Here is an 18,019-nt window from a genome sequence, read left to right as displayed (position 1 = left end):
TATAAACATGAATGGGGTTTGGGTGCCCTGCTCCATCTTGTTGCAGTTTTATCTGGAACACGTGGTCTCCAAGGCTCAGCAGCAGGAACCTTGCAAGAGATGGCCGAGGCACACAGGCTCTTGCCTTCTGTGGTCTGGAAGTGACATTTTATTAGCTAAATCTAGTCATATGCCTCCAAACTAACCGCAAAGAAGGCTGGGAAATGTAGGCCACCTGTATGTCAAGGAAGAAGAAACAGTACAGTACACACATAGAGCAACGTCTTTGCAAACGGTTTTCCCTTTCTTCCCAACTCCCTGTTCCAGCACTCGAGGAGCTGGAGGCAGCCTACTGAGTGGAAGGAGGAACAGAAAACCAAGGTAGGCTAAGAATGAAGAAACCATCCATAGCTTCCTCCCCACTATAGGCTTTGAAGTCTAAATCACACCAGAGCTAGAGAAGAGGAAATGTTTTTAATCTGTATAAGGTTATTTAACATCAGATTGGACATTTTGATTATGGAAATGAAATCGTTCTTGTGGCTGATAATGACCAGAAAAAATTATTATTTGAATTTGGCCATAATATATATGGAAACTGCATAATATTTTATTTCATTCAAGGAATAGGAAAATATGGGCCTACAGATTGGACTGAAAGGGACAGTTGTGTAGAGGCCATAAGTTTACAAATAGTAGAATGGTGTATTCAGAGCATGTTGGGATGGAGGACTGGTGATACAGGATAGAGGACTCCTTGATACTGCAAACTCCTCAGCCCTCCTTAAAGGAAGGGCTACCCATGGTCACCTGCCAGATGGCCAAAGGGTCCATTTGGGATGTGGGACCTGCCTGGGAAGGACAGGCAGCCACCACTGTGGCAGATGATCTAGTGCTATGGACTGAGTACTTCTGTCCCCTGACTCTCATTCATATGTTGAAGCTTAATCCCCAGTGTGATGGTGTTTGGAGGTGCAGCCTTTGGGAGGTGATTAAGTTGTGGGGATGGAGCCCTCATGATGGGATTGGTGTCCCTATAAGAGGAGACGTGACAGAGCGTGCTTCCTTTCTCTGAATGCCATGTGAGGACACAGCAAGAAGGGATCTATTTGCAAACCAGGAGGAAGACCCTCATCAGGAACTGAAAGGGCCAGCACCTTGATCTTGGACTTCCTCCCTCCAGAACTGTGAGAAATAAATTAAAAAGAAATTTATTTCTTTATTACTAAGGTATAATTGACATATAACATTACGCTAGTTTCAGTGTAAAGCGTAATGATTTATGTGTGCATATTGTAAAATGATCATCATAATAAACCTAGTTAACATCCATCACCACACATAGTTAGAAATTTTTTTTCTTGTGATGAAAACTTTTAAGTTTTACTCTCTTAGCAAATTTCAAATATGCGATACTTAACTGTAGTCACAGTGCTGTACATTACATCCCCATGACTTGTTTATTTTATAACTGAAAGTTTGTACGTTTTGACCCTTTTCACCCATTTTGCCTACCCCCTACCCCTGCCTGTGGCAACAACCAATCTATTCTCTGTATCTATGCGCTCGGTGTTGTTTTTTTTTAGATTCCACATATAAGTGAGATCATCTGGTATTTTTCTTTCTCTGACTGACTTATTTTATTTAGCATAATGCCTTCAAGGTCCATCCATGTTGTCACAAATGGCAAGTTCTTTTTTATGACCAAATAATCTTCTAACGTATATATACGCCACATTTTCTTTATCTATTCTTCGATTAACAAACACGTCTTTCCATATCTTGCCTGTTGTAAATAATGCTGCAGTGAAGATGGGGTGCACATATCTTTTCAAGTTAGTGTTTTCATTTTCTTTGGATAAATACCCAGAAGTGGAATTGCTGGATCATATGGTAGTTCTATTTTTAATTTTTTGAGGAACTTCCTTACTGTTTTCAATAGTGGCTGCACCAATTTACTTTCTTACCAACAGAGCGCAAGGATTCTCTTTTCTCCACATCTTCACCAACACTTCATATTTCTTGTCTTTTTGATAATAGCCATTCTAACAGGAGTGAGGTGATACCGCGTTGTAGTTTTGATTTGCATTTTTCTGGTGATTAGTGATGTTAAAGACTTTTTCATATACCTGTTGGCCATCTGTATGTCTTCTTTGGACAGAGGTTTATTTCGTTCCTTGGCCCATTTTTTAACCAAATTTTTTTGGGTCTTTTGCTATTGAGTTGTAATATATTTTGGGTATTAACCTCTTATCAGATATGTGATTTGCAAATATTTTCTCCCATTCAGTAGGCTGCCTTTTCATTTGTTCATGGTTTTCTTTGCTGTGCAGAAGCTTTTTAGTTTGATGTAGTCCCATTAGTTTATTTTTGCTTTTGTTGCCTTTGTTTTTGGTGTCAGATCCAAAAAAGTCATCCCAAAGACCAATGTCAAGGACCTACTGCCTATGTTTTCTTCTGGAAGTTTTATGGTCTCAGATCTTAAATTCAAGTCTTTAATCCATTTTGAGTTAATTTTTGAGTATGGTGTAATATAGTGGTCCAGTTTCATTCTTTTGCATGTGGCTGTCCAGTTTTCCCAACACCGTTTGTTGAAGAGACTGTCATTTCCCCATTGCACATTCTTGGCTGCTTTGTCATAAATTAATTGACCATATATGTGTTGGTTTATTTCTCGGTTCTCTTTTCTGTTCCATTGATTTATGTGTCTGCTATTATGCCAATACCATAATGTTTTGATTACAATAGCTTTATCATATAGCCTGAAATCAGGGAGTGTGATACCTCCAGCTTTGTTCTTCTTTCTCAAGATTTTTTGGCTATTTGAACTCTTTTTTGGTTCCATATAAATTTTAGGATTGTTTGTTCTATTTCTGTGAAAAATGCCATTGGAATTTTGATAGGATTTCATTGAATCTGTAGATTGCTTTGGGTGGTATGGACATTCTAACAATATTAATTCTTCCAACCCGTGAGTGTGGAAAATCTTTCCATTTATTTGTATCATCTTTAATTTTTTCATCAATGTCTTGTAGTTTTCAGTGTAAAAGTTTTTCATTTCCTTGGTTAAATTTATTCCTAGATATTTTGTTCTTTGTGATGCAATTGTAAATGGGATTGTTTCCTTAATTTCTGTTTCTGATAGTTTGACGTTAGTCTGTAGAAATGCAACAGATTTTGTATATTGATTTTATATTCAGCAACTTTACTGAATTCATTTATTGTTCTAACATCTTTGTGGTAGCATCTTTAGAGTTTTCTATATGTAATATTATGTCATCTGCAAATAGTGACAGTTTTACTTCTTCTTTTCCAAATGGATGCTTTTATTTCTTTTTCTTGACTAATTGCTCTGGCTATGAGTTCCAATACTATGCTGAATAAAACTAGTGAGAATGGGCATCCTTGTCTTGTTTCTGATCTTAGAGGAAAGATCTCAGCTTTTTACTGTTGAGCATGATGCTAGCTGTGGGTTTGTGGTATATGGCCTTTATTCTGTTGAGGTACTCTCCCTTTATATCGCACTTTGATAAGAGTTGTTATTATAAATGGATGTTTAATATTGTCAAGTGCTTTCTCTGGATCTATTGATAGGATCATATAATTTTTATTTTTCATTTGTTAAGGTAATGTATCACATTGATTGAGATGATCAAAGATTTTTATCCTTCATTTTGTTAATGTGGTGTATCACATTGATTGATTCACAGATGTTAAACCATCCTTGCATCCCTGAAATAAATCCCACTTGATCATGGTGTATGTATTGTTGAATTTTGTTTGCTGACATTTTCTTGAGGATTTTTGCATTTATGATCATCAGAAATATTGGCCTGTAATTTTCTTTTCTGTGGCATCCTTGTCTGGTTTTCAAAACAGGGTAATGCTGGCCTCTTAAAATGAATTTGGAAATATTCCTTTCTTTTCTGTTTTTTGGAAGAGTTTGAGATGGATGGGTATTAAGTCTTTAAATGTTTGGTTGATTTCACTAGTGAAGCCGTCTAGTCCTGGAATTTTGTTTTTAGGAGGTTTGTTATTACTAATTCAATCTCTTTACTAATCAGCCTGTTCAAATTTTCTATTTCTTCATAGTTCAGTCTTGGTAGGTTGTATGTTTCTAGGAATTTATCCATTTCCTCCAGGTTGTCCAATTTGTTGGTGTATAATTGTTCAAAGTAGCATCTTATGATCCATGTATTTCTGTGGTATCACCTGTAATGCTGTAGTGGCTCCTCTTTCACGTCTGATTTTATTTGTTTGAGTCCTCTCTTTTTCCTTGGTGAGTCTAATTAAAGGTTTGTCAGTTTTGTCAATCTTTTTAAAGAACCAGCTTTTAGTTTCATTGATCATTTGCCTTTTAGTCTCTATTTCTTCTCTGATTTTTTATTTCCTTCTTTCTGCTAACTTTGGTCTTTGTTCTTCTTTTTCTAGTTCCTTGAAGTGTAAAGTTAGGTTGTTTATTTGAGGTTTTTCTTGTTTTTTGAGGTAGGCATTTATTGCTGTGAACTTCTCTCTCAGAACTACCTTAGCTGCAACCCATAAATTTCGGTATGTTGCATGTCCATTTTCATTTGTCTCAAGATATTTTTTTGTTTTAAAGGTTTTATTTTTTCCTTTTTATCCCCAAAGCCCCCCGGTACATAGTTGTATATTCTTCATTGTGGGTCCTTCTAGTTGTGGCATGTGGGATGCTGCCTCAGCGTGGTTTGATGAGCAGTGCCATGTCCGCGCCCAGGATTCGAACCAACGAAATACTGGGCCGCCTGCAGCGGAGCGCGCGAACTTAACCACTTGGCCATGGGGCCAGCCCCTGTCTCAAGATATTTTTTGATTTATCCTTTTGATTTCTTCTTTGACCCATTGGGTTGTTCAATAGCATGTTGTTTAATCTCCACACATTCATGAATTTTCCAGTTTTCTTCTTGTAATTGACTTCTAGTTTAACACCATTGTGGTTTGAAAAGATATGATTTCAATCTTCTTAAATGCATTAAGACTTGTTTTATGGTCTAACAAATGATCTATCCTGGAGAATGTTCCATGTACACTTGAGAAGAATATGTATTATATTTCTTTTATATGGAATGTTTCACATATATCTGTTAAGTCCAACTGGTCTAATATGTCATTTAAGGCTGATGTTTTCCTACTGATTTTCTGTCTAAAAATCTATCCATTGATGAAACTGGGGTATTAAAGTCTCCTACTATTATTGTATTGTTGTCTATTTTCTCCTTTAGGTCTGTTAATATTTACTTTATATATTTAGGTGCTTCTATGTTGGATGCATAAATATTTATAAATGTTGTATCCACTTGTTGGATTGATCCCTTTATCATTATGTAATGCCCTTTTTTGTCTCTTGTTACAGTCTTTGTTTTAAAGTCTATTTTGTCTAATAAAAGTGTAGCTACCCCAGCTTTCTTTTAGTTTCCATTTGCATGGAATACCTTTTTCCATCCCTTCACTTTCAGTCCGTTTCAGTCCACGTGTGTTGTTACATCTCAAGTGAATCGCTTGTCAGCACCATATGGACAGGTCTTGTTTTTTTATCCATTCAGTCACTATGTGTCTTTTGATTGGGGAATTTAGTCTATTTACATTTAAAGTAATTATTGATAGGTATGTATTTATTGCCATTTTGTTAATTGTTTTCTGACTGTTTTGTAGTTCCTCTGTTCCTTTCTTCTTCTCTTGCCCTCTTCCTTTGTGATTTTATGAGTTTTTTTTAGAAGTATGCTTAGATTTCTTTCTCTTTCTCTTTTGTCTATCTACTATAGGTTTTTGCTTTCTGGTTACCATGAGGCTTACATATAATAACTTACAATTATAACTGTCTATTTTAAGTTGATAACACTTAATTTTGAGTGCATTCTAAAGCTCTACATTTTCAATCCCCCCAACATGTTTTATGTTTTTGATGTGATATTTTACATATTTTTATCTTGTGCATCCCTTAACAAATTATTACAGTTATAGTCATTTTTACTACTTTTGTCATTTAATTTTCATATTAGCATTATGAGTAATTAATCTACACCTTTACAACATTAGGTTATCTTAAGTTTTACTATATATTTACCTTTATCAGTGAGATTTATACTTTCATATGTTATCCTGTTACTGATTAGTGCTCTTTCTGGTTAAAGCTTAAGAAGTCCCTTAGCATTTCTTGTAAGTTCAGTTTAGTGATGATGAACTCCTGTAACTTTTGGTTGACTGGAAAATTCTTTCTCTCTCCTTCAATTCTGAAGGACAACTTTGCTGAGTGGAGTATTCTTTGGAATACTCTTTGAAGTAAACTTTGGTTGGAAGTTTTTCTTTCAGCACTTTAAATATATCATGTGACTCCTTTCTGGCTTTCGAAGTTCCTGCTGAAAAGTCTGTTGGTAGTCTTATGGGAGGTTGCCTTATATGTAACAAATTGTTTTTCTATTGCTGCTTTTAAGATTCTCTCCTTGTCTTTAAATTTTGACATTTAATTGTGATGTACTCAGTGTGGGTCTCTTTGGGTTCATCTTATTTGGAACTTTCTGGGCTTCCTGGATGTGCATGTCTATTTCTTTCTTCAGGTTAGGGAAGGTTTCAGTCATTATTTCTTCAGATAAGTTTTCTGCCCCCTTCTCTTTCTCTTCTCCTTCTGGGACCCCTATAATGTGAACATTGGTTCACTTGATGTTGTTCCACATGTCCCTTAAGCTGTCTTCACTTTTTTTCATTCTATTTTCTTTTTGCTGCTCTGATTGGGTGAGTTCCACTGCCCTGTCTTTTAGTTCACTGATCCTTTCTTCTGCTTCATCTAGGCTGCTGTTGAACCCCTATAGTGTATTTTTAAGTTCAATTTTTGTATTCTTCACCTTTCCCCAGTCTCCTAGCTCTTGGTTGTCTTTCAAACCTTTGTCACTGCCCAAGCAGGCTATTTTATTTTTAGTGGCTCCCAGTAGTTGAGGTTCTGCCAAGACTTGTCAGTATCCAAAGGGGAAAATCTCATTTAGCATCTAGATCCAGGCTGATTGGAAGCTAGACCCTCAGGTAGCAGCTTTTACAGTGTGCAAATATATTTATTCCAGTGGGACTATAAGCATAAGTCCTGCTGGTCACCAGAGCCAGGTGATCTAGAGGTGTACCCTCGGTGGCAGTCACAAAAATTGTAGCACCAGGTGAGCGTACAAGTTCCTTTCTGAGAGATACCAGTGATGTGAAGTGAGGCCAAGAGAAAGTGCAAAGATTTCATCCACTGAACTCTGTCCCTGGAGAGCACATCAGTAGACTCATAGATGTGTGCCAAACCTGAAGCCTGCCCCTCAGACCAAGGCTCCAGGACAAGCAAATATACCTTTCACAAAATACTGGAAGTGTGTTTCAGCCTACTGCCTGTGCGGTGCCTGGGGCGTGATAGCTGATCACAAACTGTCTTTCCATTTGTTACAGTTCCATGAGACCCAGGAAGGCTCTGCTGGCAACGAGAGCCTGGCAATCCAAGGGCATCGCTGAGCAGCAGCCGCAAAAACTGGGGCACTGGACACTTGTACAAGCTCCTTTTCAGGAGATACTGGCAAGTTGAAACAAGACAGAGGGAGAGGGCAAAGATGACATCCATCGGCCTCTGTTTCCTGAGTGTACCTCTGTGGGCCTCTAGATATGTGCCAAACCAGATGCCTGCCTTTCAGGCTGAAGGTCCAGGACAAGCAAATAGGCCTCATTCACAGAATAACTGGGGATGTGTTTCAGTCTGTTGTCTGAGCAGAGCCCTGGGAGTTGTAGCCAGCCAAGAACTGTCTCTCTGATTGTTACAGTCCCCTGGGTCCCAGAAACACAAGTCCCCGTATTCACCAGAGCCAGGTGATCAACGGGTGTCCCCTGGGAAGCAGCTGCAAAAACTGGGCACCTGGTGTAAAAATCAGGGCACCAGACATGTGTAAAAGCTCCCCTCTGGGAGATACTAGCATTTTGTAATGCAGCAGAGGGAGAGCACAACGATAGTCTGAGCCCTCCAAGGTCTCTGGGAAGCATTATTCTATGCCCTTAGATGTGCATTGAATTTCAAGCCCTCAGGCCCCAGCTATGATGATAAACCAATATGCCTCTTTCACAGAAAGCTTGAGCTCCTCAGACTATTTCTTCTTGCTGTGCCCTGGGGGTAGCAGCCATTTAAGAACTCTTTCTCTGTTGATTACAGCCCTTTTGAACTCTCTAGCATAAGCCAAGTGACCTCTAGATTTTGCAGCAGCCACAAAAATTGGGGTGCTAGAGGAGGGTACAAGCTCCTTTCGGGAGATATCATTGAGCTGGACCAAGGCAGATGGAGAATGTAAGGATGGCACCCTCCAGGCTCCGTCCCTGGAGAGGACCCCAGCAGATCCCTAGATGTGTGTTAAATTAGATGTCTGCCCTCAGGTTGGTGCTTTAGGATAAGCAAATAAGCATCTTCACATAAAGTCAGGGTTCCTCTCAATCTGCTGCTTCTGTGCTCGTCCCTGGGTTAAGTGAATCTGAGTGCATGGGCCTTTTAAGAGCCACTTCTTAGTTCACTACAGCCTGTGGGTCTTGTGGATGTGAACCTCATTAGTTTTCAAAGCTAAATGTTTGGGGGCTCATCTCTCAGGTGCAGGTCTTAGACGGTGGTACCCGATGTGGGGTTCAGACCCTTTGCTCCTCCGGGAGAAGCTCTGGGTTTTGAGTTCCCTCCTGATTATGGGTTGCCTTGCTGGGGGTGTGGTTTATGGTAGATTGTGTCTCAGCCTCTCCTACTGTTTCAATGTGGGTTTTTTCTCATTTGCCTGATGTGTTGGAGTCACTCAGATAGTTTTGGGGTGTTTTTTTTCCAGAGGAAATTGTTCAATATATATCAGTAGATTTAGTCTGTCCATGGGAAGAGGTGAGTTCAGGATCTTCCTGTGTCGCCATCTTGAACTGGAAGTCAAATTTCTGTTGTGTAAGCCACCTAGGCTATGGCATTTTTGTTATAGCAGCCCAAGCTGACTAAGACATCCAGTGTTCATATTACAGTTATTCTATCGCTTTAGTTTGCATGACTTAGAACAATTGCCTCCCCATAAGTGAGTTTTGCAGCTGCCCTGGGATTGATATAATCCCTCTTTGTGTAGACGTTTTCTCCTTTTATGCAGTCTCAAAGTATTCCCTCACAGACTATTAATTTCAAGGGGAAAAGTGGAAGTTTACACTGGAGAAACCCGGTGGACATCACTCTAACAAGTGAACAAAGTTAACACCACCAATTCTGGGGCAAACTGACATCAAGGGTACCTCCTGATGTGAAGCTTTGAGAAGGACATATCAGAAACATATAACCCAAGTCTAACCACGTGGATATATGAGATGAACCCAAACTGAAGGGCATTCTACTCTTCAAACATGTCAAAGTCATGAAAGACAAAGGCAGAGAAAGACACACGCCCACCAAATGTAGCGCGTGATCTTCAATTAGATCTTGGAGGACAAATGCTGTAAAGAACATTGCTGGTAAGATTTGAATGTGACTCATGATAGTAGTATGTCAATGTTATATTTTCTGAATTTGATTATCTTACTGTGGCCATGTCAGATAATGCCCTTGTTCTTAGGAGATATATGCTGAAATAATTAGGAATTTTTAGGGGGAAAGGTCATGTTGTTTGAAACTTTCTATTAGTTTTCTAATAATAATTACATATATTTTACATATACATATATATATATAATAAAGTGAATATAGCCAACTGTTAGCAATTGGTAAATTTAGGTAAAAGATATATAGCTGTACTTGCAACTTCCCTGTAAGTTTGCAGTTTTTACAAACAAAGGTTAAAAAATGCTTATGCCCATTCACTCCCAACATAAAATTCCCCCATCTAGAATTCCTTCCTGTAAAGACACAGCAGGGGGAATAAGTGACAAGACGGTTTCTGAAGTACCTCCCACTTTAAGACTTTTGATTTCTGTGTCTACATTTCCCCACAAGGATAACTTTGGTCCCGATCAAATGAAACAAACAAATACACACCCTCAAATTCCCATATACAAACACCTTAGGAGATTCTCCTTGCTAGAAGTTTTAAGAAGATTGACGGGCTGGGCCAAAGAAAGAGTTTTTGGGGAGATTGGTGTTGGTGAAGACATTTTGTCACCTTTAATTCAAGTTAGATGGTCCTAGTCTGGAACTCATGGCTAGGGTCTGCTCAGCTGAGCCAGTGACTACACAGCCTGAAGGAACAGAGAGACTAGAGAGATGAGACTAGAGAAATGAAACAAATAATGTGGAAGCAGTTCTCATAGTTGTGACTAACACCCCATGACATGCCTGTCACTAGCACTGTCAGATACTGCAAACCAAATGAGCAGGGAATAATTTCCTGGTATAGCCAAGCTCTTACATGCTGGAAGGTACCATTCTGAGCAGCTTATTACTGTGACGGAAGATATATTACCAAGAGTCTCTCTGAAGACGCAGATTCGACAGGAGATTGATGAAATTTGCCTGGCTGTATATGCTCTTTATCCACTGTCAGTCAGTTTTATTTCAGCTGTCCATATTTATGTCAAGGAAAGTCAAATTCTATTAATATTTAGTATAGCTTTGCCCTTAAAAATTCCAGAAAAGTCTCAAAACGGATTAATATTTTTTAAATGAGAGATTTATATTTTATGCTACTTCCTTTGTTTGGGGGAAATTCATTCTTCTTTGACACATGAGGAAAGAAAACAAGAGAATTGTGTTGAGAGTGGAAGATTAAATAATTGATTTGACAGAACCACTCAGCCCGCCAAATTCTTCTTTGCCAGATACCAATGATTCCTTTTTCTTTCAAAGTAATGTGGATTCAAAGTATAACTAATAATTAAGATTGCCATGGGAGATTGATTTGCTCCTTTGAATCTCCTGTTTTCTCAGCTCAAGATGGAAAACGACTCTTCTTCTGGTTCACTGGTTCCTGCTTAACCTGAGCCTACAACAAGCAAGTGTATGTCAGTGTGTTTTTGGTAGCAGGGTCATACACAGGTGTGTGTGCATGCACACACACACACATACACATAGACACACAATTTAAAAGCATAAAAGTTAAGCTGAGTGATTTTTGTTGTTCATGGATGCCGAGGTAAACATTTGGATTTGATGCTATTGTATGTGCTGCAGTCATCAAATCAAACATAATCAAATATCAGAAGTGAAGAGAGGTCACAGAGGCAAAGCAAACACTTCTTTCTTATCATTGAAAAGGATTGTCTGAGCTTTTATCTGTCCCGATTAGGAGTAAGTCCGGCGTTTTTTGAGTCTCCCCCCTACCCCCGTTGTTTCTTTAAAACACAGAGGGCTTCTGTAGGTCAGTCCTTCCAAACACACTGGAGAAAGAAGCCAGCAGGTGAGGAGTTGTTCAGGTGTCCTTGAACATGGGGCAGTGCAGTCTGGTGGTGCTTGTTGACTGTTTTCTGGAAAGTCATTTCTGGAAAGAGCCCTATATAGATGGCTGGGTACCCCTTGCATGGCCTCCAGTTCTGGAGCTCACTTTGTTCACATTCTTGTACCCAGACATTCTTCTAATATGAGCTCAGGTCAGAGGAGCTGAGTCCAGAGGGGCTTCTGATCTCAACCACATGCTGAACAAGAATTAATTCTTCTTTTGCACACCCTTAAGCTCTTTGAAATTTTAAAAATTATTTATGTTTTAAAAATTGTGATAAAATATACATCACGCAAAATTTACCATTTGAACCATTTTTAAGTATACAGTTCAGAGGCGTTACTCCCTTAGGTTCTTCCGTAGAGCTAGGAAGTAGATTTTTAAAAGCCACAAGTTTACGTTGGTATCAATATTTCCAATCCAAATTTAATATCCAGTGTATTCAGTGGTTTTCTTATATGACTTTTTCCCCTTCCCCTAAGGGGGGATAATTTTATCCTTTCAGTGTTTCCCTTTGAAAAAATATATATATATATTCATGTTCTTATTTTCTCTCCTTTCTTACACAAATAGAAATGTATTACATACACTGTTCTGCATCTTTCTTTCTTAATTTAGTTAATCTACCTTGGGGATCGGTTCTGTCAGTTCAAAGAGATCTCCTTTCTTCTTTTTATGACTGCATACGACTTCATTGTGTGGATGCTCCATACATTATTCAACTACTTCTCTACCCATGGAAATTTGGGTTGTTTTCAATATTCTGCTATTATAAGTCATGTCTCAATGAGTAACTTTGTACATATGTTTCATTCTTGTGGAGGTGTATTTTCAGGGGAGATGCCTCAGAGTATAATTACTGGGACAAAAGGCAAATACGTACATTATTATATTATTATGTTATACATTGACAAGACTCCCTTCACAGAGGTCACACCATTTTGCAGTCTCACCAACAATATCTAAGAGTGTCAGTTTTCTCACAGCCCAACCCACAGAGTGTGTTGTCCATCTTTTGGATTTTTTCCAAAAACTTCCTGATTTTTTTTTTTTTCCACTTCCACTAGCTTTGCTCAGAGTCAGCAGGAGAAACAAGGTATCTGAGCTCAGGGTAATGCTGGAGCTGGCTAGGACTGACTCACCAAGATCTATCATGAAAATGTCAAAAACATTGTGCTGGTTTTTAAAACATAGCTGTCATTAAAATTAAGCTAAATGAGCTTATAATTAAATAAATATTAAAAACAAATGCAATAAATAATCGAAAACTTCTGACTTCCTGATTATTTTACTATATTTACTATTATTTATGGAAATTTACTCCTATTATCTGTAAGGTTAGAAATTCAGGGTGAGACACTGGGCATCTCTTACCATTTTTGTGCTTAGTGACTTCGCACCAGAAATTTGAAATCAGCCATCGTGGGAGTATTTATACTGTGAAAATCAGCAAGCATTACAAACCAGGGTCTTTTTTTCTTTCCTGGAGAACCAGTAGTAGGACATTTATCAGCACACCACTGGATGCTCTACTAGAGATGTTCTCAAGTGGGAAACCTAGCTCTCACATTTTTACATACAAAACAAACCCAAACACCTTTTCCTCTTGTGTACCTTCTCTTCACTCTGCCTCATTCCTCCCTCAGGATTATCTTGCAAGAATGCCTACCCATACACATTAGGGTCATAATGCTCATTTCTTTTATTATCACATCATTAAACATCGGGTTTTGTTTGGTGTCTCAATCTACTTTGTCCAGTGCCTTGGCAGGCTTTCCTTGGTGATGATCATAGTGCTAGTTAATTTTCTTCTGAGTTTATGCATGTCATATTAACCTTATGTGTTTAAAACCATGTGAGAACAAGATAATTATATCTCACTGATGTCAGTTAATATAAACTGACCAGTCTGTTTTCCACTATTTGTGTATTTTTTCCCCTATGGCAGAGGTCTGCTTATCTTTATTTCTGTTTATATGTTTCTAGAGCACTGTGAGACCAGTTTTATATCTTAATTTAATCTCCATTCCTTTTCAAAGATAAATTTCCTTTCCTTGGGTTTCACAATATTTAATAAATGTTGAACAAACACTTCCTGAGGGATTTAATCACAAACAACTTTATTTTTGGCTCTTACTGTCCCTTGTTCCTCTTTTGCCCAGAATTAAATCTAAGGCATATTTGCTGGTATTCTGGTCTCTCACAGCGAATGTAAACAGCTTCCTTCCAGTGACTAAAATGTCCAGTCCCACATAATACACACAACTGTACCCATCATTTAAAGGTGAGTCTTCTCCCTTCCCCAGCCTGGACCTATTGCATGTGAAGGTCTCTGTTTGGGTAGGGGGACTTGGTCAGTTATCTTCTCTCTTTCCTCACTTCTGTTCCTACTCCACTAGGGTGGCACGCAAGGAGAAAGTTGAGGAAGGAGGGTCAAGAAGTTCTCATTTGATGGCTGTGCCGTGATCTGGCGATAGCACTCTATGCACTCGGCAGACATTTAGAGCTGAGCTATCCAGTCCTCTCGGACAAGGCTGAACACTGGTTCTCCCGTGAGCACCCCACATCTGATCCACCCCAAACACTCACACATTCTCTGCTCTGAAAAACTCATTTAATGCAGGACATCCAAGATCCAGTAATTTTTCTTTGACTCTCCCATCAAAGCTTATCTCTTACACCTTAGATCTGGGCAGGAAAAAGACACTAGTTGACCATATCCTCTAACTTAGGGGACACATAAAGCCCCTTTCTCCTGACTTAAGATGAAGAGGAAATACAACCGTCTCTTCACTCTATAAAGAGAGCTCTCTCCAAAGATCCTTTCTCTCTAAAAAAAAATCCTTCTTCAATATCCAGCATTTAATTCTTTTTATACAATTAATGTGAGTGGGAGATGAGGCTTATAAACAGTTTTCAGACATCTCCTTTATGAATTCTACGTATGGTCTAGCAGTTTCTTTGGAAGGCAGTATCTTTTGTCCGTTAGGTCTTTGGGTGAAACTTGCATTTAACATCCTGTTACATGAAAAGGATGACAGATGCTATTATGTTCATGTTGCATAATATGAATAATTTTAATTTGCGTGTTTATACAAAAAATTGGCATGATCTGAGAATCAGTGAGTATCATAATGGTGCCAACAGTTCATTATCAATCAGTTTTATATGTGAATAATTCGACCTAAAATGCTTGCACAATTCTGTTCTAGGCATCTTCATGGTACTGACCAAACCTAAGTGTTCCAAATTTATTAAACCTACTCATTTTTAAATTTGTGTGTATTTTTGTGTAATTTAAAGGCATCATTTCAACTGTCATAATTCAATTTAGTTCAACTATGTCAAAATCTAGTTCCAGAAGCCTATGTTTAGAGGTGATATTGTGTATATTATAATGGCTGTGTCATGCTGTCTTGGAGGGAATATTAGTTGTTTCACAGATAAATAACATTTAGAGCTAAGAACATGGATGTGGGAAGCATGCTAGCTAATAATTTAACATTTTAAATAAAATTACCCAAACCGCTGGATATTGTAGAAAGGATGAGATTTCCAGGAAGGAAGATGAAATTAGAGTAGGAAGGAGAGTGTAAGTAAAAATTAAAAAGGAATAAACAGAATAAGAGTTAGTTTGAGCTCCTTACTCTGGACTCCACGGAACCCCTGGGGGATAGTTTTAGGCTTTAGGGAGTCTGTGAACCTCTTAAATTTGCTGCAAATTTTTGTGTTAATGTGATAATTTGCATTTTTCAGAAGAGAGAGTTTTAACTTACACCTGATTCTCAAAGGGACCCCCAATGACTCCCAAATAGAAAGAACTACAGTTTATTATTAATAGCATTACATTTGGGCTTCTGAAATCTGGACTTCATAAACTATTTTTTCACTAGCTAGGCACACAGTTGAGCAAGTCACTTTAACTTCTTTGGGCAGCCTTGTGTGTGTGGTTTTTTTTTTTTTTTTTTTTGAGGAAGACTGGCCCTGAGCTAACATCCGTGCCAATCCTTCTCTATTTTATGTGTGGGATGCTTCCCACAGCATGGCTTTATAAGTGGTGCTAGGTCCATGCCTGGGATCTGAACTGGTGAACTCCTGGCTGCCAAAGCAGAGCATGAGAACTTAACCACTATGCAACCCGCTGGCCCCTGGGCTGCAGTGTTTTTACCTATGCCATGGTGTGGGCTCTAACTGACTGGTCCCATGCCACGCATGGGGGTGAAGCTTAGGGGGGGAACTAAGTAGCATCATTCTTCTCCTCCAGAATTTGGAATCACAGGAAAGTAAACTATGTGAATAAAACTGAGTAAAACAGATGGAGACCAAATGACAATTTTATAAAAGCTGGATTGGAGAACATGGTTTAGATCTGCAGCCAAATGCCCCGCCTTATACTTCATTATACTGCTTCTTTGCTTGGTGCCTTGATACATTCACTGGAACAGCAGATTTACACCTCTATAAGCTTAGTGCCTGGAGAAGCAGAGACTATATGCGTCCTAAGGGCACATTTTTCCAAAAGGAGTATCTAGAAAGTACTGAATCAAGTGTTCTCAGTTCCTTTTCTCACTTGCACCAAAAAGATAAAGGAGAGAGTTCAGAGACACCACTCCCTTTTAGTGGAGACAGCCATCAGTTTCTTGCTTTGTGAAAGAGGGTAGGCATATTAGGAGTCATAGAAAAGCACTACTCTATAGGTAGATGCAACGTGCTCACACAAAGCAGAAGGCAGTTTAATAATATATCTTGAAAAGTCACTTTGAGTCAATGAATGTAGAACATTTTATGTAAACCTAAGAGAGTTTAATTTCATCAAACAGCACAAGGTTATTTACTTTTTGAAACAAATGTGATTTAACCAAAATGTTTAGATAGAGTGTGACGATTATTATACAACATAATAGAGTAGTAAAAAGTGGAAAGATAGAAGCATCAACCAAAAGTTATTGTAAAAATCATGCTGTTAGGCTAGCTACTGTTAACCATATCCTGAGCTGTTAGCAGCACAAAGTAAGATAAACAACTCTGGTGGTGATTCACTGAACGCTGGGAACGGGAGGGCTATGGAATGAGAAGAATCATGTGTAACTCTAAAGCTTAAGTCTTTGAAGGATGAGGATTGAATAAATAAGGAAGGAAGCTTTTGGGGTTGTGAGCAATGGTGGTTTTAATTTTACCATTTTCATTTGCTAAATTCAATTGGTGAATTTGAGTGAGCAACACATATTTCACCATTAATAAAACTGAGACTAACAACAAACAGCCAAGAATATACAATGGGGAAAGGATAGTCTCTTCAGTAAATGGTGTTGGGAAAATTGGACCGCTATCTTGCACCATACACAAAATTTAATTCAAAATAGATTAAAAAACTGAATGTAGGACCTGAAGTCATAAAACTCCTAGAAGAAAACATCAGACCTGGGTCTTGGAGATGATCTTTTGGATTTGATAACAAAACAAAGACAGCAAAAGCAAAGATAGACAAGTGTGTCTACATCAAACTGAAAAGCTTTTTCACCACAAAGGAAACCATTAACAAAATAAAAAGGCAACCCACCGAATGGTAGAAAATATTTGCAAATCATATATCTGATAAGAGGTTAATATCCAAAAATATATAAAGAGCTCATACAGACCGATTGAAAAAGACAGTCTGATTAAAAATGTGCAAAAGGTCTGAGTAGACATTTTTTCAAAGACCTACAAGTGCCTAGAGGTACATGAAAAGGTGCTCAATATTACTAATCATCAGGGAAATGCAAATCAAAACCACAATGAGATATCATCTCACACCTGTTAGAATGAATATTATCAAAAAGACCAGAAATAACAAGTGTTGACAAGGATGTGGAGAAAAGGAAATCCTCATGCACTGTTGGTGGGAATGTAAACTGGTGCAGCCGCTATGGAAAACAGTATAGAGGTTCCTCAAAAAATTAAAATTAGAATGCCATATGATCCAGCAATTCCACTTCTGGGTATTTATCTGAAGAAAACAAAAACATTAACTCAAAAAGGTATATGCATCCTTATCTTTATTTCAGCATTATTTACAGTAGCCAAGATATGGAAACAACTTAAGTGTCCATCAATGGGTGAATGGATAAAGAAGCTTACACACACACACACACACACACACACACACACACACACACTGAAATATTATTCAGCCATAAAAAAGATGAAATCTTGCCATTCGTGACAACATGGATGGACCTTGAGGGCCTTACGCTAAGTGAAATAAGTCAGACAGAGAAAGACAAATACCATATAATCTCACCTATATGTGGAATTAAAAAAAAATCAATAACTGAGCTTGTGGATACAGAGAACAGATTGGTGGTTGCCAGAGGTGGAGGGTCAGGGGTGGGCAAAATGGGTGAAGGGGGTCAAAAGGTACAAACTTCCAGTTATAAAGTAAATAAGTCCTGGACATGTAATGTACAGCATGGTAACTATAGTTAATAATACTGTTGCTAAGAGTAAATCCTAAATGGTATCATCACACACAAAATATTGTAACTATGTATGGGACAGATGTTAACTAGACTTATTATGGTGATCATTTTACAATATATGCAAATATAGAATCATTATGTTGTACACTTGAAACTAACGTAATGTGTATGTCAGTTAAG

Source organism: Equus przewalskii, chromosome 7 (assembly GCF_037783145.1).
Source record: "Equus przewalskii isolate Varuska chromosome 7, EquPr2, whole genome shotgun sequence".
NCBI classification, from domain to species: Eukaryota; Metazoa; Chordata; class Mammalia; order Perissodactyla; family Equidae; genus Equus; species Equus przewalskii.
This window is presented reverse-complemented; position numbering follows the sequence as displayed.